Consider the following 23,204-nt stretch of genomic DNA (forward strand, 5'->3'; position numbering starts at 1 on the left):
ACCTCAAACAGCAATCTTCATTATCAATAAAAAAAGCTTTCAATTTAAAAAAGGACACTTTATCAAGCTGTTTCATAATTTAAGTTTTCCATTTATAAAAATGCTTTGGAAGCTTGAGGCTTACATCTATTTCTCTACTCATCTGCCCCACCCTCTCCCAATTTCACGTTAGTATAGGGTTGCTGCAAGAATGCTAGGCTTTAGACATTAATTTCTCCTTTTATAAAGTACTTTAAAATCTGAAAAATTCAAGAAAAGGATTACATGTCATGTATTTTTTCAAATAAAAAAGGAAAACTTAGTGAATAAATTTTAGTCATACTAACAGTGTCCCTTTGAGGTAGAATGCTAAAAGGACTTTTGATCAAATCACAGCCTAACTGAAACCTTTGCATCAGAAACTAACTTCTCCTAAATTCTCTCTAAAGTTAACTGTGGAGAATATTAGGTTTGACATATTAACAAGAGCCTTCCAACATAATATACAGTGGACAAGAATGTGAATCCTACAACTGCTGCCTTCATGTACACTGAAAGCATGTAATTCTCCTATAATAGACATCCAAGATCCATTTTCAAAGTTTTTAGCCTTCTATTATGAAAAGCACAGCCATGCTAACTTCAATACCCAAACCATAATCCCACACCTACAAAACAAAAATAGAATTAGTGGCAGTTTACTGCCTTACACAAATTTGACCAACATGGCAACCATGCCAAAGGAATTAAAACATTTTCAGGACATATGTACAGACTGTACATCTCAAAAACAATTAAACAATAAAATGCAAGAATAATCTGTGCATCATGTATCAAACTCAACAGTTGGGTGAAAACATCAATGCAATAAATGGGATTACAAAGGCACTTCCCTACACAAAAGAGGAAATGAAAATGCAGCCTACAGGGAGCTTGAAGAGTGTGTAACTACTGCACCATCTCAACTTGGGAGGAAAAAAAAAAGCAGATTTAATCCAACATTTATAGGATTCAATGTGATCCACTTTTACCAAAGATTTTCACACACTCTCCTCTTTGCTTTGATGCTGTCCTGGCTCTCTGGTTCTGTACTTTGGCTCCTTCGGCGACCACGTTTGTCAGACTGGTCCTTACTATCACTGTGATCTCGTTTGTGGGAACGTTCTTTGCTTCTGCTACGCTTCCTAGATTTTTCTTCGCTGGGGATATGTTCCCGTTTTCTTGATTTTTCAACACTGTCAGTTCTTCCTTGACTGCCACTTCTACTCCGTTTGATTTTTCTTTACTTTCATTTTTATGTTTACTTGATTTCTCTTTGCTACTGATTCTACTTCGTTTCCCCACATTTCTACTTCTACTCCTATGCTTTCTTTCTTGGAACCTTTTTTGTCATCTCTATGCCGCCTATCAGCTTTGTCTTCTTTATATTTCTTTTCTTCTACCTCACCGCTACTTCTCCGTTCCTTGGACCGCTCTCTTGACCTCTCCTTTTCACAGTCATTACCTCTTTCCTTATCACAGTCACGATCTCATCTTCTACCTCTCTCATTTTCTTTCTCTCTTTCCCGATCCCGATCCTGTCCCTTCTATCCCCTTTCCTATCACGACTTCGACTATGGCTTCTATGTCTTTCCCTACTCCTGCTGTGCCTGCCTTCCAGCCCCCGATCAATATTTCGGGATCTTCGCCTTTCTTTTTCCCTTTCTTTGGCTTCACGCTCTGGTCGCCGGCGTCCTTTCTCTCTTTCTAATTCTCGGTCAAAACTAGAAGACCCATGGCCCTCCCGATGATGGTTTCTACTTCTGGATCTTCTTGGGGACCTCCGTGGACTCAGTGATCTCCTTGGAGGCCCTGAACGCCTGCATTCAACATGTCTATTTCCTCAGCGCTTTCCTTTCCATCTTTCTTGATTTTTCTTGGCCGCGTTTTAATCTGTTGATCAATATTCTTCTGACCTGGAACCGGAATTGGTTGTGCCAAGTAAATAAATAAATAAATAAACTAAAAAAAACAAAAACAAAAAAAATAGTTACAGAGCTTCAAAAATATTGATCCTAAATATGTTTTAATCTCTAAAAGCAGAAATTATGTCACTTTCTCATGTTCATAACTTCTAATACTATATTATTTTTTATTTTTCTTTAACATCTTTATTGGAATCTAATTGCTTTACAATGGTGTGTTAGTTTCTGCTGTATAACAAAGTGAATCAGCTATACATATATCCCCATATCTACTCCCTCTTGCATCTCTCTTCCACCCTCCCTAATATTATTTTAAATAAAGCATTAATTCAAAATACACCTGCTTTTTAAAATAAAAAGCGTAAAACAAACTGACTGGATTTCATGACAACTGGATAGATTTAAAATATGTTAGTTAATACTGTCGAATACCTTTGGAAAATTAGAAACATCACAACTATCAAAATACAAAAACATATGCACTCACAGCAACCCATGCATATACTATTATATAATATTATCTACCATTTATTATGTACAAACTATATGATACAAATATCTTCTTAATTCATACATCAACCCTGTATGGTAGCTAGATAATTTTATACCCATTTTACTCATTAGGTAAACAGGCTCAAGAAAGGTTAAAAAACTTGTGCAAAATTATAATACTAGTAAGAAAGAATTCAAATTTAAGTATGACTTACATTAGTTTTATACACTAAGGCATGCTGGGTTTCCTAATGATCCCAAAGAGCGTTCTGGTGTTTGCAACGTTTGTTTTTCACTTAGCCATTCATTCATTCCTTTATTTATTTATTTTTTATAAGTTTATGCATTTTATTATCTTTGGCTGCGCTGGGTCTTTGTTACTGCGCACAGCCTCTCTGTAGTTGCGGCGAGCGGGGGCTACTCTTCGTTGTGGTGTGCAGAGTTCTCATTGCGGGGGCTTCTCCTGTCGCAGAGCATGGGCTCTAGGCACGCGGGCTTCAGTAGTTGTGGCACGTGGGCTCAGTAGTTGTGGCTCGCGGGCTCTAGAGCACAGGCTCAGTAGTTGTGGCGCACAGGCTTAGTTGCTCCATGGCATGTGGGATCTTCCCGGACCAAGGCTCGAACCCGTGTCCCCTGCACTGGCAGACGGATTCTTAACCACTGCACCACCAGGGAAGTCCCTCACTTTAAATGGAATTTAAATAGCCATTTAAATTCAACATAGTTCTCTGATATTTGGAACTGAGAGTTTGAAACTCTGTCAAAAAGATCTAGAGCTGAAATTCACTTTAAGATTGAAAACTTCTACATACTGTAAGACCTAAAAAATTGCATTTCTGAAAAGAATCACACACGATGAAGACCACACTGTTAACCAGAGAGTTACAAAATCAGTCAGCTACTAAATAATTTGTAAGAATCAAACAATTTTTGTCAGCCCTCAAGTTTAGCATAGACAATGTCATAAGAAAGATAATTTACAGCTAGAGGGAAAGAAACTTCTAAAGACTATATCCTCTATACCACCAAGTATGATCTTAAGCAAAAGCTGCTTGGATATCCTATTATAATCCTATGGTTCCCTAGTTGTTCCTTTTCTTAAATATTTCACATTTTCATTTTGCCTGCTCCAGTACATAGCTGATAATAAGTAAATGGTGATGAAAATAGTAAATTTCAGATTTAAAGAAATATAAATCCCCTTTTGCTTACAAATCATTCATCCATTAAACAAATATTTACTGGCCATTTTGCTAAGTCCTAGCTGGTAGGAATACTCCAAAAAACAAAATCCCTGCTCTCTTGGAGTTTATATCCTAATGGGGAAGACAAATGTTCTTAAAAGATGTATTTGTTGGGTAGTGATAAGTGCATAAAGCCTGTTAAAGGGAACGGAGAACGCCTGCTTTACAGTAGGTAACCAGAGAAGCCTCTGTGAGGAGGTGACCTGTGAACAGAGACCTGAATAAACTGAGTGAATTACATGGGTACCTGTGGAAAGCCCATCTGGGCAGGGGGATCCACAAGTGCAAAGACCCTGGGGCAAGAGCAGCTTGATGGCTAGGGTGTGCAATAGAGTATCAGTGGAGTGACAGGAGAAAAGTCTCCAGAAATAGGGCCAGACCTTGCAGGGCTTTCCAAGTTGTACTAAGAACACCTGAAATAGGAATCTACTAAGGTTTCTGTGAAAGAGGAATATGGCCTTGCTTATATTATAGAGGTTTAACCCAGCTGCTATATAAAGACTAGTTCTGAGCTGGACACAAATCAAACAAGGAGACCAGTTTAGGGCTGTTGCCTTGGTCTAGTCAAGGAGGAAATGGTGATTTTGAGCTAGAGTGGGAGCAATGGAGGAAGTGAGAAATGCCCCAAGCCAAGATCTATTTTGAGGGTAGGGACAACAGAGTTTGCTGATATAGTGGGTATGAGCTGGAGAAAAAGCAGAGTCGCATTTGACCCCAAGGACTTTGATGTTTCAAGGTAACTTTCAATTTTCTCAATCACAGTTCTGACTAATCCTAACTCTTCCCATAAGCTTAGGTAAAATCAATTCACCCTGAATCTCTCATCTTAAGGCCAAACAATCACGGAATTTATTCACAGTCCCTTTGAGGACACAGAGCACCTTTATGTTAAAGGATTCTTCCTTCTAACTTTTATACCCTCTCAGGAATAACTCCTAACAACAAAGCCAAGTAATGGAGCCTTTGCCCTTTCATGTCCTTTCTTTTCTACCCTCTTCTCATTTCTCATGACCCAGTAAGAAAAAAAGCTGCACAGTGAGGAAGCACTGAGTGAAAACTTCAGCGATGGTCTTTCTTCAATCAATGACTTCCCAGGCAGCTGGGTTTACTAATCATCTCCTGTTCCGCCAACACCACATATCTACAAAAGTCACTAACCCGTGCGTTCATGCAGGCTTAAGGTCACTCTGATACAAAGACAGGCGAGATGTAATATAACCAGCTGCCTTTTCAGAGAACTTATTTTAAACACATGCACACATATATCTAACAAACACAATTAAGACTTTTCAATAGTGCAATAAAATGTTATCTCCATAATTTTTAAAAGCCCCAGCATATTATACTACCTTGTTGGTTAGTACAGACTGACTTTCCTCTTTCCTGTGTGTTCTTTCTACCTCTAGCTTTTGCCCTTTTCCAAAATCATATTCTTCTGTAGCAAATATCTTTTGTGAGCATTTACTCTGTGTTAAGACCTGTAGTAAGCACTCCACTGCAAAATGTCATTTATGCCTCACAACAGCTCTCTAAGTACTATCATTACCACCACTTTGCAGATGAGTAAACCCATGATTGACCAGATTACCAAGAGTGACAGAGCCAGGAGGTGTCCCTGTACTGAAGACTCCACAGTTCATGCTCCTACCTACCATTAATTATCTCTTAGTCCCTCTAGGAAACCTTCCTAAAATACAAATTGAATGATATCAGTTCCTGCTCAAATAAAATACCTCCAAGTGTTTTCAAACGCCTACAAAATAGAGTACAAACTCCTTAGCACATCAGCCTTAACATCATCTCCAATTAATCCTCCTCATTCCCCACATTACTGCCAACACACACTACTGGCCATTTTCCAAATACGTTCCATACTATTCCACCTGTGTTGTTCTCACATTAATCCATCAAACCAGTCTCAGTCTGCGGACACCAAGCCATCTCTCTAAAATCCAACTCAAATGCCACTCTTCCTGAAATTTTTTTCCAAAAAACTTACAAGACATACACACACAATTTTTTTTTTTTTTTTTGCGGTACACGGGCCTCTCACTGTTGTGGCCTCTCCCATTGCGGAGCACAGGCTCCAGACGCACAGGCTCAGCGGCCATGGCTCACGGGCCTAGCCGCTCCATGGCATGTGGGATCTTCCCGGACTGGGGCACGAACCCGTGTCCCCTGCATCGTCAGGCAGACTCTCAACCACTGTGCCACCAGGGAAGCCCCCCACACAATTTTTTTTTAAATAGATTTTTCCCTCTTGGAGACCCCACAGCATTTTGTAGTTTTTCAGGCAACTATCACTCTACCTTGTTCATACAAATTTCTTCTCTCACCTCTCAGACTATATAAATTCCAGGGCAGGGACTGTTTTTTATAATCTTCATTTCCTACATATCACCTGCACATAAAATGTTTGTAGAATTAATTCTGGGCATAAAACTTAAATTTTTAAAGATGCAGGTCCCACTTGCCAGTTATACTAATTGAGATTACCATCTTAAGATGTGACTTTCAGATAACCAACCCCATCAAATATCAATACCTAAACCAAGTTGTTTAATTCTTGTAAGCACATTCTCCCCATTTATAGCTAGTCAACAAGATCAAACTCTTCCCTACTCAAAAGGGAGCATATAACAGCATGATACAAGTGGAAATAACTGGACACCATTAAGTTTACAAAGTATTTCTTTACAGATTTTAATTTTACATTTTCTATATATGAATAATATATTCTTGAAAATATATCTATGCGATATACCTTAAAGACAGGAATTGCAATAGTAGCAATCTAGCTTTTATAATATTAATAATACAAACTAACCCTGAAATACCACTTAAATTCACTAAATGCTACCAGAAGTAACTGTTTTTAATGATGTGACAGAAAAACGTTTTTTCTTAGTATAATTTAAATGCCTCCTTTAAAGAGCAGCAAAGAATGTGCAGTCATTTTTAATCTACCATACCACAGCTCTACTTGGAACCCTGAGGCCAACTAGTTCCACCATGTGTCACATTCCTGTCACCTCCCTTGATCACTGCCCCTCAAGGCAAGCTCTTGCAACACACCGAGAATGTACCTCCTCCCAGCCCTATACAGGGCTACAGTGGTAGGAACTCAATATCACAAACAAACAACTGAGGGATTTGGACTGTTAAAGACAGTCATGGTATGAAATAAAATACACTGTTCAATAAACAGTAATTTCCAAAATTATTTCTAACTACCTACAAATATGTATAAAAAGAAGTCTAGACTGATCTTCCTGAATATTAATGAGTTACTTTCGAGTAGTAAGATTTTGGATATACCCTCCATACCACCAGGTTTTTTATAATGGGCATATATAATATTTTTAAGGAATAAAGTGACTCTTTTAAAATGAAGAGTATTCAGCACCAGACCCACCCCCACTAAGAGCACACACAAACCCACATTCTCCCATGACAGTTTCATTCACTTCAGGCTTTATCTACCACTTCTGTAGACATGATTACAAATCTATATTCTTAACATGCCTGGCCACCCCTATTCCCTACTCGCCAAGTCCCAGTTCCCCATTGCTAACTGCTTCCTAAAAGGAATCAACTGAATTTTCCACTGGCAATGCAAACGAAATAAATCATATATAAAATCCCACTTGTCCACATACACTAGCACACCCTCTTTATTTCCCAATGTGCATTAGGAACAAGAAGTGCAATAAGTCCCCAAGTCACTCAAGTTTAAAACCTAAAAGTTGTCTTTAACTTGGACCTCTCTCCCTTACCCCACATACAAAATTATCAAGCCTGCCATGCCACCTCTGTAAGCATTTGACATCTAATATTTCATTCCTACAACACCACACTAGTTACAGTCTTCATCATCTACATTCTGAAACACCACTAACAATCACAGGTCAAGCAATAAAGATGATAAAGTTTACTATCCTCAATACAAAACATAGAACACCGCACAGGAGTGAACAACAAATATTTTTTGATGGAAGGAAGGAAAGAAGGAGGGAGGGGAGGGGAAGGGAGGGGAAGGGAAGGGAAGGGAGGGGAGGGGGAGGGGAGGAGATGGGAGGGGAGGGGAAGGGAGGAAAAAATAGTCTTCCCACTTCCCATCTCTTCTTCCTCCAGCAAATCATTCTGCAGTTATTCAATCTTCCTAAAACATAGCTCTAACCAGGTCACAAAAGCCATCACTTAGCAATGTCACATGAATAAAATAAAAACTCAACTTGGCATTCAAACCATTCCAACATGGGGACTCTTCCTCTCTCCTCTGCTTTATTACCCCAAATTCTATTCCACTACACACATAGATGATCTATTTTCCAATCTCTGTCTTTGCTCATGTACCCCATGAAATACCATCTCATAGTTTTACTTCTCAAAATCCTATTTATCCTTCAAAGCTCAGTGAAAATGTCACTTCTCCATCGCAACAAACCCAAAGCAATCTGCAATCTTCCTTGTATTAGAGCACTCACAGCACTTTGTAACTTTCTTGTGTCACTTAACACATACTGATCTGTAATTAAAATATTTATAAATATATTACATTCACCACCAAATGAATTTTAAGTTTCCTGTAAACAAGAACCACAACTTTTATTTACTTATCTCCCATTCACCCAACATAATGCCTAGCATAATGACATAAAGGACTCCAAGAAATGAGAGAACTACTCATCAATAATAATAAAACACAACAGCAGTAGCAGCTAAATTTGCGTGCTTTATATATGCCAGATACTACTTTAATATACATATAATTTCATTTATTTCTCACAACAACTTGAGAAAGGTACTGTTTTATCTCCATTTTACAGAAAAGAAAACTGAGGCAGAGAGATAATTAACTTACTTGAGGTTTAACACTATAATATTCTTCAATTAGATAAACAATTCTACAATTAACATCTTTCTATATATAGCTAGTGCCTTACTTTGGACTACTTCATTAGATTCTAAAAATTATAACACTGAGTCAAAAGTATACACGTTTTGATGGTTCTTATACTTTTAAATGCTTTCTAAAAGGATTAACCATTTTATAAACCCCCAACAATGTATGAGGATAACAATTTTACTGCCTCCTTGTCAGCCCAGTATGTCACTATCATTTTCCCACTCTCTTAGTTCAAATTGGCAAAGGATGACATGCATAATTCTTATCTTAAATAATAGTACTCTTAAGGCTTATGACCAGTGTTTTGGGGTAGTTATTGCTATTCTCATAAATGATGTTTTAAGAGATACTCTGCCTGAATAATTTACTAGGAATTATTTCATAATATTTACATAGACAAAAGGAAATCAAGCTCTGAACCTATTCAAATATTCTTTAAACCTTTGATAATATGCTATTCATTCATGTATTCAACAAAACTTTATTGACAGCTCACCAGGATCAGGTATGATACTAGTCCCTGGTCAAATCAATAAAATACAATCCCTACCTTCAAAAGGATCACAGTTCTTTAAACATCAAAGTAACTTGAGCTTGGGTGAGTTGGTTCATGAATCAGAAACTGACTTAAAGAGGGGTCGCTCTCAAGTCAGTTTTAGAACTGATTCCAACTGGAAGTATTTAAATTTCACACAGAGTTCAAGATGGCACTGTAGAAGGACGTGCTCTCACTCCCTCTTGTGAGAGCACTGGAATCACAACTAACTGCTGAACAATCATCGACAGGAAGACACTGGAACTCACCAAAAGAGATACCCCACATCCAAAGACAAAGGAGTAGCCACAATGAGATGGGAGGAGGGGCGCAATCACAATAAAATCAAATCCCATAACTGCTGGGTGGGTGACTCAAAAACAGGAGAACACTTATACCACAGAAGTCCACCCACTGGAGTGAAGGTTCTGAGCCCCACGTCAGGCTTCCCAACCTGGGGGTCCAGCAAACAGAGGAGGAATTCCAAGAGAATCACACTTTGAAGGCTAGCAGGATTTGACTGCAAGACTTCGACAGGACTGGGGGAAACAGAGACTCCACTCTTGGAGGGCACACACAAAGTAGTGTGCTCATCGGGACCCAGGGGAAGGAGCAGTGACCCCATACGAGACTGAACCAGACATACCTGCTAGTGTTGGGAGGGTCTCCTGCAGAGCCAGGGGTGGCTGTGAGGACAAGGACACTGGCAGCAGAAGTTTTGGGAAGTACTCCTTGGCATGAGCCCTACCAGAGTCCGCCATTAGCTCCACCAAAGAGCCCGGCTAGGCTCCAGTGCTGGGTCGCCTCAGGCCAAACAACCAACTGGGAGGGACCCAGCCCCACCCATCAACAGTCAAGTGGATTAAAGTTTTACTGAGCTCTACCCACCAGAGCAACAGCCAGCTCTACCCACCACCAGCCTCTCCCATCAGGAAACTTGCACAAGCCTCTTAGACAGCCTATCCACCAGAGGGCAGACAGCAGAAGCAAGAAGAACTACAATCCTGCAGCCTGTGGAACAAAAACTACATTCACAGAAAGACAGACAAGATGAAAAGGCAGAAGGCTATGTACCAGATGCAGGAAAAAGATAAAACCCCAGAAAAACAACTAAATGAAGTGGAGACAGGCAACCTTCCAGAAAAAGAAATCAGAATGATGATAGTGAAGATGATGCAGGACCTCGGAAAAAGAATGGAGGCAAAGATCGAGAAGATGCAAGAAATGTTTAACAAAGATCTAGAAGAATTAAAGAACAAACAAACAGAGATGAACAATACAATAACTGAAATGAAAACTACACTAGAAGGAATCAATGGCAGAATAACTGAGGCAAGAGAACAGATAAGTGACCTGGAAGACGGAATGGTGGAATTCACTGCTGCGGAACAGAATAAAGAAAAAAGAATGAAAAGAAATGAAGACAGCCTAAGAGACCTCTGGAAAAATATTAAACGCAACAATATTCACATTATAGGGGTCCCAGAAGGAGAAAAGAGAGAGAAAGGACCTGAGAAAATATTTTAAGAGATTATAGTCGAAAACTTCCCTAACATGGGAAAGGAAATAGCCACGCAAGTCCAGGATGCGCAGCAAGTCGCATACAGGATAAACCCAAGGAGAAACACGCCGAGACACATAGTAATCAAATTGGTAAAAATTAAAGACAAAGAAAAATTATTGAAAGCAGCAAGGGAAAAACGACAAATAACATACAAGGGAACTCCCATAAGGTTAACAGCTGATTTCTCAGCAGAAACTCTACAAGCCAGAAGGGAGTGGCATGATATACTTAAAGTGAATAAAGGGAAGAACCTACAACCAAGATTACTCTACTCTGCAAGGATCTCATTCAGATTCGATGGAGAAATCAAAAGCTTTACAGACAAGCAAAAGCTAAGAGAATTCAGCACCACCAAACCAGCTATACAACAAATGCTAAAGGAACTTCTCTAAGTGGGAAACACAAGAGAAGAAAAGGACCTACAAAAACAAACCCAGGGCTTCCCTGGTGGCGCAGTGGTTGAGAGTCCGCCTGCCAATGCAGGGGACACGGGTTTGCGCCCCAGTCCAGGAAGATCCCACATGCCGCGGAGCGGCTGCGCCCGTGAGCCATGGCCACTGAGCCTGCGCGTCCGGAGCCTGTTGCTCCGCAACAGAAGAGGCCACAACAGTGAGAGGCCCGCATACCACAAAAAAAAAACCCCAAAACAATTAAGAAAATGGTCATAGGAACATACATATCGATAATTACCTTAAACGTGAAGGGATTAAATGCTCCAACCAAAAGACACAGGCTTGCTGAATGGATACAAAAAAAAGACCCATATATATGCTGTCTATAAGAGACCCACTTCAGACCTAGGGACACATACAGACTGAAAGTGAGGGGATGGAAAAAGATATTCCATGCAAATGGAAATCAAAAGAAAGCTGGAGTAGCAATACTCATAACAGATAAAATAAACTTTAAAATAAAGAATGTTACAAGAGACAAGGAATGACACTACATAATGATCAAGGGATCAATCCAAGAAGACTTAACAATTATAAATATATATACACCCAACACAGAAGCACCTCAATACATAAGGACACTGCTAACAGCTATAAAACACGAAATCGACAGTAACACAATAATAGTGGGGGACTTTAACACCTCACTTACACCAATGGACACATCATCAAATTAATAAGAAAACACAAGTTTTAAAGGATACACTAGACCAGCGAGATTTAATTGATATTTATACGACGTTCCATCCAAAAACAGCAGATTACACTTTCTTCTCAAGTGTGCATGGAACATTCTCCAGGACAGATCACATCTTGGGTCACAAATCAAGCATCAGTAAATTTAAGAAAAGTGAAATCATATCAAGCATCTCTTCTGACCACAACACTATGAGATTAGAAATGAATTACAGGGGAAAAAAACATAAGAAACACAAACACATGGAGGCTAAACAATATGTTACTAAACAACCAAGAGTTCACTCTAGAAATCAAAGAGGAAATCAAAAAATACGTAGAGACAAATGACAATGAACACACGACAATCCAAAACCTATGGGATGCAGCAAAAGCAGTTCTAAGAGGGAAATTTAGAGCAATACAAGCCTACCTCAAGAAACGAGAAAAATCTCCAATAAACAACCTAACCTTACACCTAAAGGAACTAGAGAAGGAAGAACAAACAAAACCTAAAGTTAGCAGAAGGAAAGAAATCATAAAAAGAGCAGAAATAAATGAAATAGAAACAATGAAAACAACAGCAAAGATCAATACAATTAAAAGCTGGTTCTTTGAGAAGATAAACAAAATTGATAAACCATTAGCCAGACTCATCAAGAAAAAGAGGGAGAGGACTCAAATCAATAAAATTAGAAATGAAAAAGGAGAAGTTACAACAGACACCACAGAAATACAAAGCATCCTAAGAGAGTACTACAAGCAACTCTATGCCAATAAAATGGACAACCTGGAAGAAACAGACAAATTCTTAGAAAGGTATGACCTTCCAAGACTGAACCAGGAAGAAATAGAAAATATGAACACGCCAATCACAAGTAATGAAATTGAAACTGTGATTAAAAATCTTCCAACAAACAAAAGTCCAGGACCAGATGGCTTCACAGGTGAACTGTATCAAACATTTAGAGAAGAGCTAACACCATCCTTCTCAAACTCTTCCAAAAAATTGCAGAGGAAGGAACACTCCCAAACTCATTCTATGAGGCCACCATCACCCTGATACCAAAACCAGACAAAGATACTACAAAAAAAGAAAATTACAGGGCTTCCCTGGTGGCGCAGTGGTTGAGAGTCCGCCTGCCGATGCGGGGGACACAGGTTCGTGCCCCGGTCCGGGAATATCCCACATGCCGCGGAGCAGCTGGGCCCATGAGCCATGGCCGCTGAGCCTGCAAGTCCAGAGCCTGTGCTCTGCAACAGGCGAGGCCACAACAGTGAGAGGCCCACGTGCCACAAAAAAAAAAAAAAAAGAATAAAGAAAATTACAGACCAATATAACTGGTGAATATAGATGCAAAAATCCTGAAGAAAATACTAGCAAACGGAATCCAACAACACATTAAAAGGATCATACACCATGATGAAGTGGGATTTATCCCAGGGATGCAAGGATTCTTCAGTACATGCAGATCAATCAATGTGATACACCACATTAACAAACTGAAGAATAAAAACCATATGATCATCTCAATAGATGCAGAAAAAGCTTTTGACAAAATTCAACACCTATTTATGATAAAAACTCTCCAGAAAGTGGGCATAGAGGAAACCTACCTCAACATAATAAAGGCCATATACAACAAACCCACAGCAAACATCATTCTCAATGGTGAAAAACTGAAAGCATTTCCTCTAAGATCAGGAACAAGACAAGGATGCCCACTCTAGCCACTATTATTCAACGAAGTTTTGGAAGTCCTAGCCATGGCAATCAGAGAAGAAAAAGAAATAAGAGGAATACAAATTGGAAAAGAAGAAGTAAAACTCTCACTGTTTGCAGATGACATGATACTATACATAAAGAATCCTGGGCTTCCCTGGTGGCACAGTGGTTGAGAGTCCGCCTGCCGATGCAGGGGACACGGGTTCATGCCCCGGTCCGGGAAGAGCCCACATGCTGCAGAGCAGCTGGGCCCGTGAGCCATGGCCGCTGAGCCTGCGCGTCCGGAGCCTGTGCTCCGCAGCGGGAGAGACCACAGCAGTGAAAGGCCCGCGTACCGTAAAAAAAAAAAAAAAAAAAAAAAAACAGAATCCTAAAGATGCCACCAGAAAACTACTAGAGCTAATCAACGAATTTGGTAAAGTTTCAGGATACAAAATTAATGCACAGAAATCTCTTGCATTCCTATACACTAATGATGAAAAATCTGAAAAAGAAATTAAGGGAACTCTCCCATTTACCACTGCAACAAAAAGAATAAAATACCTAGGAATAAACCTACCTAAGGAGGTAAAAGACCTGTACTCAGAAAACTATAAGACACTGATGAAAGAAATTAAAGATGGTATCAACAGATGGAGTGATATACCATGTTCCTGAATTGGAAGAATCAATATTGTGAAAATGACTATACCACCCAAAGCAATCTACAGATTCAATGCAATCCCTATCAAATTACCAATGGCAGTTTTTACAGAACTAGAACAAAAAATCTTAAAATTTGTATGGAGACACAAAAGACCCCAAATAGCCAAAGCAGTCTTGAGGGAAAAAAATGGAGCTGGAAGAATCAGACTCCCAGACTTCAGACTGTACTACAAAGCTACAGTAATCAAGACAATATGGAACTGGCACAAAAACAGAAACATAGATCAATGGAACAGGATAGAAAGCCCAGAGATAAACCCACACACCTATGGTCAACTAATCTATGACAAAGGAGGCAAGGATATACAATAGAGAAAAGACAGTCTCTTCAATAAGTGGTGCTGGGAAAACCGGACAGCTACATGTAAAAGAATGAAATTAGAACACTCCCTAACACCATACACAAAAATAAACTCAAAATGGATTCGAGACCTAAATGTAAGACCAGACACTATAAAACTCTTACAGAAAAACATAGGAAGAACACTCTGACATAAATCACAGCAAGATCCTTTTTGACCCACCTCCTAGAGTAATGGAAATAAAAACAAAAATAAACAAATGGGACCTAATGAAACTTCAAAGCTTTTGCATAGCAAAGGAAACCATAAACAAGACAAAAAGACAACCCTCAGAATGGGAGAAAATATTTTCAAACGAATCAACGGACAAAGGATTAATCTCCAAAATATATAAACAGCTCATGCAGTTCAATATTAAAAAAAAAACAACCCAATCCAAAAATGGGCAGAAGACCTAAATAGACATTTCTCCAAAGAAGACACACGAATGGCCAAGAAGCACATGAAAAGATGCTCAACATCACTAATTATTAGAGAAATGCAAATCAAAACTACAATGAGGTATCACCTCACACCAGTTAGAATGGGTATCAATAGAAAATCTACAAACAACAAGTACTCGAGAGGGTGTGGAGGAAAGGGAACCCTCTTGCACTGTTGGTGGGAATATAAATTGATACAGCCACTATGGAGAACAGTATGGAGGTTTCTTAAAAAACTAAAAATAGAATTACCATATGATCCAGCAATCACACTACTGGGCATATACCCAGAGAAAACCATAATTCAAAAAGACACATGCACCCCAATGTTCATTGCAGCGCTATTTACAATAGTCAGTTCATGGAAGCAACCTAAGTGTCCATCAACAGACAAATGGATAAAGAAGATATGGTACATATATACAATGGAATGTTACTCAGCCGTAAAAAAGAATGAAATTGGGTCATTTGTAGAGACGTGGATGGATCTAGAGACTGTCATACAGAGTGAAGTAAGTCAGAAAGAGATAAACAAATATCGTATATTAACGCATGTATGTGGAACCTAGAAAAATGGTACAGATGAACCAGTTTGCAGAGCAGAAGTAGACACACATGTAAAGAACAAACGTATGGACACCAAGTGGGGAAAGTGGCGTGGGGTGGAGGTGGGGGTGGAATGAATTGGGAGATTGGGATTGACATGTATACACTGAGATGTGTACAAAACTGATGACTAATAAGAACCTGCTGTATAAAAAAATAAATTAAAAATTAAGAAAAAAAAGGTTAAAATGCTAAAAAAAAAAGAAAAAAAATTACTGTTATCACTATTACTCGTTTCTCCACATACTTCTAAAATCCTGGCTGAATCTTCCCTCTCCTCCTTTTCTTGTGCTCCACACCCCAAACAATACGCTGATGACTCAAGCTATAGTGACCTATGACCCCAAGGTTCCTTCTGCTCTATCTGTGCTTATACACACCCTCGTGTACTTCTGTACTGTGTGCCTACTATGTACCACCTGCTGTGCAAGACATAGTGTACAGTGAGTAAAGCTGACATGGTCTCTGCCCTCCTGGAGCCTGGAGTCCACTGCCTCTCTCACAGTCATTTAGCCAACCAAGAGAATAGGGTAACACAATGCCGCTCAGATTACCTCTTACAACAAATGCTGTAGTGCAAGGATGACAATAATACACTAAATTAGATAAGGAAAATAATAGGATGCCATTAAGATAAGGGACAAAGTCAAAAGAGAACCATTCTGAAATTCATTTAAAACAACAAAAAATTTCCTAGAAAACCTATAATAAGTCAAACAACTACAAGGTTAAAAATATAAAGACACTACTGAGACAAAAAAAAAACACTGACCACTGACCAATCTACAACGTAAAAAATCGGATACGGGTATGAAAGAACAACATATTCCAACACATTTTTTTAGCTTTTTAGAAAAAAGATCATATAGAATAAAGGAAAATATGTATATCAGAGTGGAAATGAACTCAGAGGGCTTAATTTTAAAGGATTTCATACATTTATAAAAAGCACTGAATTGGCATTAATATTGAAATTTTCATTACTAGTAGATACTCAAGAAAAGAGGTGCTCATGCCAAACCATAAGTGCAGGCTCCCAGCTGAGACCCTGCTGCTGACTCAGAGTCACATGAGCAGAGTGGTTTCCCAAAGCACACTCATTTTCTACCACACAAAAATCTATCCCAAACTGTTTTTCACTATGTGGCATTCTTGAAGGGTTGCGACTCAAGAGAAAGACTATAAGAAACATAGCCAGCTATACATGATATCAAATGTATTCCTTTGAGAAATATGACTAAATAAGGAAACAAATGAACTAACAGGAACACTTGATACCTATCCAAACCTCTCAGCCCTTTAAAGAAATTGTTTCCTTTTTTTGTACTGAAGTATAATTGATTTATAGTATTATATTAGTTTCAGGTGTACAGCATCATGGTTCAGTATTTTTATAGATTATACTCCACCTAGTTATTATAAAATAATGGCTATATTTCCTTGTGCTGTACAATCTATCCTTGTTGCTCATCTATTTTATACACAGTAGTTTGTACCTCTTAATCCCATACCCCTATCTTGCCCCTCCCCTTTTCCCTCTCCCCACCAGTAACCACTAATTTGTCTTCTATACCTGTGAGTCTGTTTGTTTTGTTATACACATTCATTTATTTGTTAGATTCCACACATAAGTGATAACATATAGTATCTGTCTTTCTCTGTCTGACTTATTTCACTAAGCATAATACTCTCTAGGTCCATCTGGGTTGCTGCAAATGGCAGAATTTTATTGTTTTTTATGGCTGAGTAGTATTCCATTGTATATACATACCACAGCTTCTTTATCCATTCATCATCTGTTGATGGACACTTGGGTTGCCTCCGTACCTTGACTATTATACATAACGCTGTTGTGAACACTGCGGTGCATGTATCTTTTTGAATTTGTGTTTTTAAAAATTGCTTCCTTGTATGAAAACATCAGATGCAGCATTACCAGAGACAGCAATGTTTGTGCTTCTCAAGTCCAATGTATTTAGGGCGAGACCCTACTTTGCCACCTCACCAGCTGATATCAATCAATCTTCCTCTTTAAGCTTGTGATACCTCCTCTGTGAAACAGGGAAAAGCAGATGTCTGTATTTTCTATTGTATGTCTAACAAATGTGTAAGAAGAATACAATCATTAACTGCTTTGAGAATTTTACGTTGATGTCTATTTTCCCTAATTATCTTATGTCACTGAAATATAGCCTCTGAAATTAAGGTATCTCATTTTAAATATTAATTTACTAATACAAGACTTATCCTGAAATCCTAATTTTATTTCTTAATATTGACATTTATGATGAATAAAAACAGCAATTTGGGCTTCCCTGGTGGCGCAGTGGTTGAGAGTCCACCTGCCAATGTAGGGGACACGGTTTCGTGCCCCGGTCCGGGAAGATCCCACATGCCGCGGAGTGGCTGCGCCCGTGAGCCATGGCCGCTAAGCCTGCGCGTCGGAGCCTGTGCTCCGCAACGGGAGAGGCCACAGCAGTGAAAGGCCCGTGTACCGCAAAAACAAAAAAAACAAAAAAAAAACAACACAGCAATTTATCTATAACAAAGCTTTAAAAAAACTATTCAGGTTGAACCTGTGGAGAATTTTCTAAACTATACTTAGACAACAATGTTACTGCTGACTAACAACTGGTTCATACAGAACAGTGAGGATTGATACTCACCTCTTCCTATCATCAGAAGTGAAATACCATAGTTCTTTGTTTTGCTCTAAGGAATATTCTCACTTTGTATACCGTAGCAGGATTATTTCTGAAACTATCACACTGTAAGCTCTTCAACTGTCTAGTTATTGAATACATTTGTGTTTTTGTTAATAGCTTTATGGTATTTTCCATCTCTTTTGAAGAGTTTATTATGTCATTAATGAGAAAAAAACAAGAAGGAAGGAAATAAAGGTTCATTAAGCACCAAATGCGTGCCAGACACTATAAAAATTAACCTACATATGTCATACCTAATTAATTCTTCAAAAAATCCTGTGAGAAAAGTAAAACAGCTCCCCCTACCCCAGCCCCAAGGTCACAAGGCTCTAGAATGCTATAGCCAGGATCTGAATAACAGCAATCCTTACTCCAGACCACACTATTACCTGTGATTTCAGCTTTTTAAAAAATCTTACTGCTTTTTCAGATTATAAAAATAATACCTGTTCACTGCCAAAATTCTGCAAACTATAAAAAAATACAAAGAATATTAAGAACTATCTGAACTCCTACCATGCTTATATCTTAGTGAATTTTTTTCTTTATAAAATAGAAAAGTTGCAGGGGTTTTTTTTATTATTACGTTAAATTACAAATTAATATATAGATACACTCTCATTGTTAAAAGTCAAGTAGGAGTCAAAGTAAGCCTTTTATTATCTCCAGTTCCAGTCATTATTAACAGTTTTACTAAAAAGACTTTTCTTCATGCCTGTACATGCTTATATACAAATTAAAAATGGTTCATTTAGTGTATTTTCATAAACATCTTATTTTTCTGTGTATGTGTGTGTATTATTCTATACCTTGCTTTCCTGCATCTTATGTGGCTTGATGATCTTTCCAGATCTTTTATATACAGGGCTGACTCATGCTTTTTAATTTATTTATTTATTTATTTTTTCGCTGTGTTGGGTCTTCGTTGCTCTGCGCAGGCTTTCTCTAGTTGCGGCGAACACGGGCTACTCTTCGTTGCAGTGCGCAGGCTTCTCATTGCCGTGGCTTCTCTTGTTGTGGAGCACGGGCTCTAGGCGTGCGGGCTTCAGTAGCTGTGGCACACAGGCTCAGTAGTTGCGGCTAGTGGGCTCTAGAGCGCAGGCTCTGTAGTTGTGGCACACGGGCTTAGTTGCTCCGCGGCACGTGGGATCTTCCCAGACCAGGGCTTGAACCCATGTCCCCTGAATTGGCAGGTGGATTCTTAACCACTACGCCACCAGGGAAGTCCCCTGACTCATGCTTTTAAATGCTAGCTTTTGTTTGATAGAGCTCAACTTCTTAGAGTTCTTCATACCTTTTTCACTTTTATATCATGATTTTTCCTTGTTATTAAATAGTCTTAAGTAATAAAGTTTATAATGGCTAAGTAACATTCTTCTATATGGATATATCATAACTATATTTTGTTGGACATTATGATTTACCAAATTTTCATCATTAGATATAATACTACAATGAGTATCTTTGGTTAAATCTTTAAGATCCTCGAAATGGAATTACTAGGTCAAAGGTAACACTTCAAAGCTCTTGATACATATTCCTAAATTGCCCTTCAGAAAAATCACACTATTTAGCACATCCACAGCAGGGTATGAATTCCATTACATTATTTTTGCCTTTTAAAGAATTATTTATTCAAGGAACAGATGTTTAAAAATTACACTGGGGGGCTTCCCTGGTGGCGCAGTGGTTGAGAGTCCGCCTGCCGATGCAGGGGACACGGGTTCGTGCCCCGGTCTGGGAAGATCCCACATGCTGCGGAGCAGCTGGGCCCGTGAGCCATGGCCGCTGAGCCTGCACGTCCGGAGCCTGTGCTCCGCAACGGGAGAGGCCACAGCGGTGAGAGGCCCGCGTATCGCAAAACAAAAACAAAAACAAAATTACACTGGGGACTTCCCTGGTGGCTCAGTGGTTAAGAATTTGCCTGCCGATGCAGGGGACACGGGTTCAAGCCCTGGTCCAGGAAGATCCCACATCCCGCGGAGCAACTAAGCCCATGCGCCACAACTACTGAGCCTGCGCTCTAGAGCCCGCAAGCCACAAATACTGAAGCCCATGAGCCTAAAGCCCAAGCCACCGCAATGAGAAGCCTGCGCACTGCAATGAAGAGTAGGCCCTGCTCGCCGCAGCTAGAGAAAGCCTGCGCATAGCAACAAAGACCCAACACAGCCAAAAATAAATAAATAAATAAGTGTAAAAAAAAAAAAATTACACTGAATGCTATAAAATCCATCTTCGAATTTGGCTTAGATCCAAAAAATACTTTATAATTTGAACCAGCAAGTTGTGATTTCTTAGATATTGGTTAAGAGAATTCTAAACCAGTAGACAATAAGTAGACTGGTCCTATCTTGATGAGGCACCACTAAGTAACTCCCAAGGTGATGGTGATAAGATAATGAAGTTAACAGATACTGTTACTTTTATCTGGTTTACAGACTCTCCTTTTCTCAAGCTTTTCTCCCTTAATGAAATATGATGTACTCCAATAACCCTGACTGTAGAATACAATACTGTCAAATGAATCATTTTTCCACCAGCCTACATCACAACATCTTGAAACAGTTTCAATAAGAGGAAAATGTGCCTTTGAATGTAAAAAACACATGGCAGAAAACAGTAAACTTTTAAAAGTAAGTGGACTATATGAATGCATGTAAATGTATTCATGAAAACACAGAAAACATCTAATTTGCTTAAGCTCAATGTTTAAATGCAACTATACTTTAAAATTATATTTGACAGGAACTTACTGAATGAAACACATCAACAATATATTAATTACATATATTTATAACTAAAATATTATGGAAGAAATAGAGCAAAAAATATGGAGGGTTGAAGACAACAACAAAGGACATTTACCTCAAACATGCCAGTGTGATTACATGCCTCACCCTTGTATTATCTCCACCACAGAAAAGGGAGATCATTTATAGTTTAGGAGAAGTTCTAAACTGACATTACCTTTACAACTACAGTATACTTTTATCTTCTCTAACACCTTTACCATCACTTACACTAATTGGTCTACTTCCAGCTTAACAGCTTTACTCTCAACTGTAGTCATGTCTAATCTTTGATTATCAATGGAGGAAAACAACAAACTCCCCTAGGATATACTGTCACCAAACTGGTTAAGAGGCAACAATGGTCAGCTAATTAGTAGATGGTACCTGTGCATTTTCAGGATGCTGTCTATGCTAATACACTGCTTTCCATTAATAGTTTAACTGGCAACTTCTCTCCTCGACAGGAGATTCCAACTCATCAAAGATGTTTGCTGAACTGGGCAAAATATTGATCACCATTGCAAATTAGTTATTCTTCTTAACCAAACAAACACAGTAGAGTGAATCAAATACTCCAGGAAAACAACAGGAAGAAGCTCTTAGATTATAAATGGCAGAACAGGTCTTCCAAATCCAACTGTGTAAGAGAAACAAGGTTCAAGTGTATCTGTGCTTGAATTAAAGTAAGGATATACCACCAGTAAGTAATATAACTGACTTTGCCAGCATGCCTAGAGGTAAATGACTATCAGGTCTGAAAGAACTGCAGTCTTTCTTGGAGGCTGTCTCCTTGATGTAATGATGCTGCCATCAGTTAAAGCATCAAAGCTTTGTAAATGCTACTCCCTCTACACAGCATGCTTTAGCCTCTCGCTAGGCCAAACTCTAAGCCCAACCAGGGAAAAGCACCTAGGGAAACTCCCTGAATACCCATAGGGGCATCTCAGTAAAATTATTCTGGCTCCAAAATGAAGGAAGAATGAGCTGGAATGGAAAAGTTTCAGGTAGAGAGAGCAGTAAGGAGGCTGCTGCAGTAACTGAAAGAGAATATCTATCAGATGTAGCAGTGGAGATGGCAAGAGGCAGACAAACTTGACATTGGTTTAAAAGGTGTAAAGTAGAACTACACAGATAAATCAAATCCAGGTGTGCTTTGCAGGAAGGAACTGGAGAGCCAGAGGGTAAGTTAAGAAGACAGAGGGAGGATCTTAGGAAGACAACAAGGAAAGGAAGGGGCACCAAACCTACACACCTCTGAAAAAGACTGGTCCTAATCTCGCCCTCCTCCTCCTGGACACCTAGGGAGTGGCCACCTAAATTCTGTCAGATAGGGATCCATCCCTCTCCCTGTTCATTACCTCACTTTGCTTCTTAAACAGGAACTTGTGATATATGGAGACAGATCTTATCTATGAATAAGGACATACTCTTGATACCAAATATGGCCACAGTCTATGGATAGGTAACTATACACATTCTCATTATTTCCCAATCCAAGCAAAAAGAGCAGTAGATAAGGAAACGTGATACATAAAGAACGTGCGGTGCACGTTAATTTTGAGTGCCTGTTTCCAGGAGCACTCAGAAACAGAGCCTTAATATTTTCAGACAGAATATGCTCTGCACAGAGTGCAAACGGCTAAATCCAGCTACGTTACACACTATTAACTAATTACATGTTGAGGAAAAATGGCCCACAATATGTAAAAGTCTGATACTAATCTATTGTTCTAGAAACTTTATCCTTAACTGGAGCAGAAGGCCTGAAAACTCACAGGGCAATCAAAAATCACTTACTCATAAAAACAGAGTAGACTGGTGGTTGCCAGGGGCTGGGGGGTAGAGGAAATGGGGAGATGTTACTCAAACAGTACAAACTTCCAGTTATAAGATGAGTTAGTTCTGAGGATCTAATGTGCAGCATGCTGACTCCAGTCAACAATACCGCACTGTACACTTGCAAGTTGCTAAGAGAGTAGATCTTAAATATTCTCACCATAACAACAACAACAAACATGTAATTTTGAGAGGTAAAGGATGTGTTAACTAACCTTACGTGGTAAACATTTTGC

General features: G+C 39.0%; 1 protein-coding gene and 1 pseudogene across 5 annotated transcripts in view; both read right to left on the reverse strand.

Annotated features, from left to right (window-relative positions):
* ARHGAP32 (Rho GTPase activating protein 32) overlaps window positions 1–23,204 on the reverse strand; it is a 481,492-nt gene that overhangs the window by 214,445 nt on the left and 243,843 nt on the right. The gene's annotated exons all lie outside the window — the stretch shown is intronic.
* LOC132597742 (pre-mRNA-splicing factor 38B pseudogene) overlaps window positions 91–23,204 on the reverse strand; it is a 44,886-nt pseudogene continuing 21,772 nt past the window's right edge.

Source organism: Globicephala melas, chromosome 8, assembly GCF_963455315.2.
Source record: "Globicephala melas chromosome 8, mGloMel1.2, whole genome shotgun sequence".
Lineage (NCBI taxonomy): Eukaryota > Metazoa > Chordata > Mammalia > Artiodactyla > Delphinidae > Globicephala > Globicephala melas.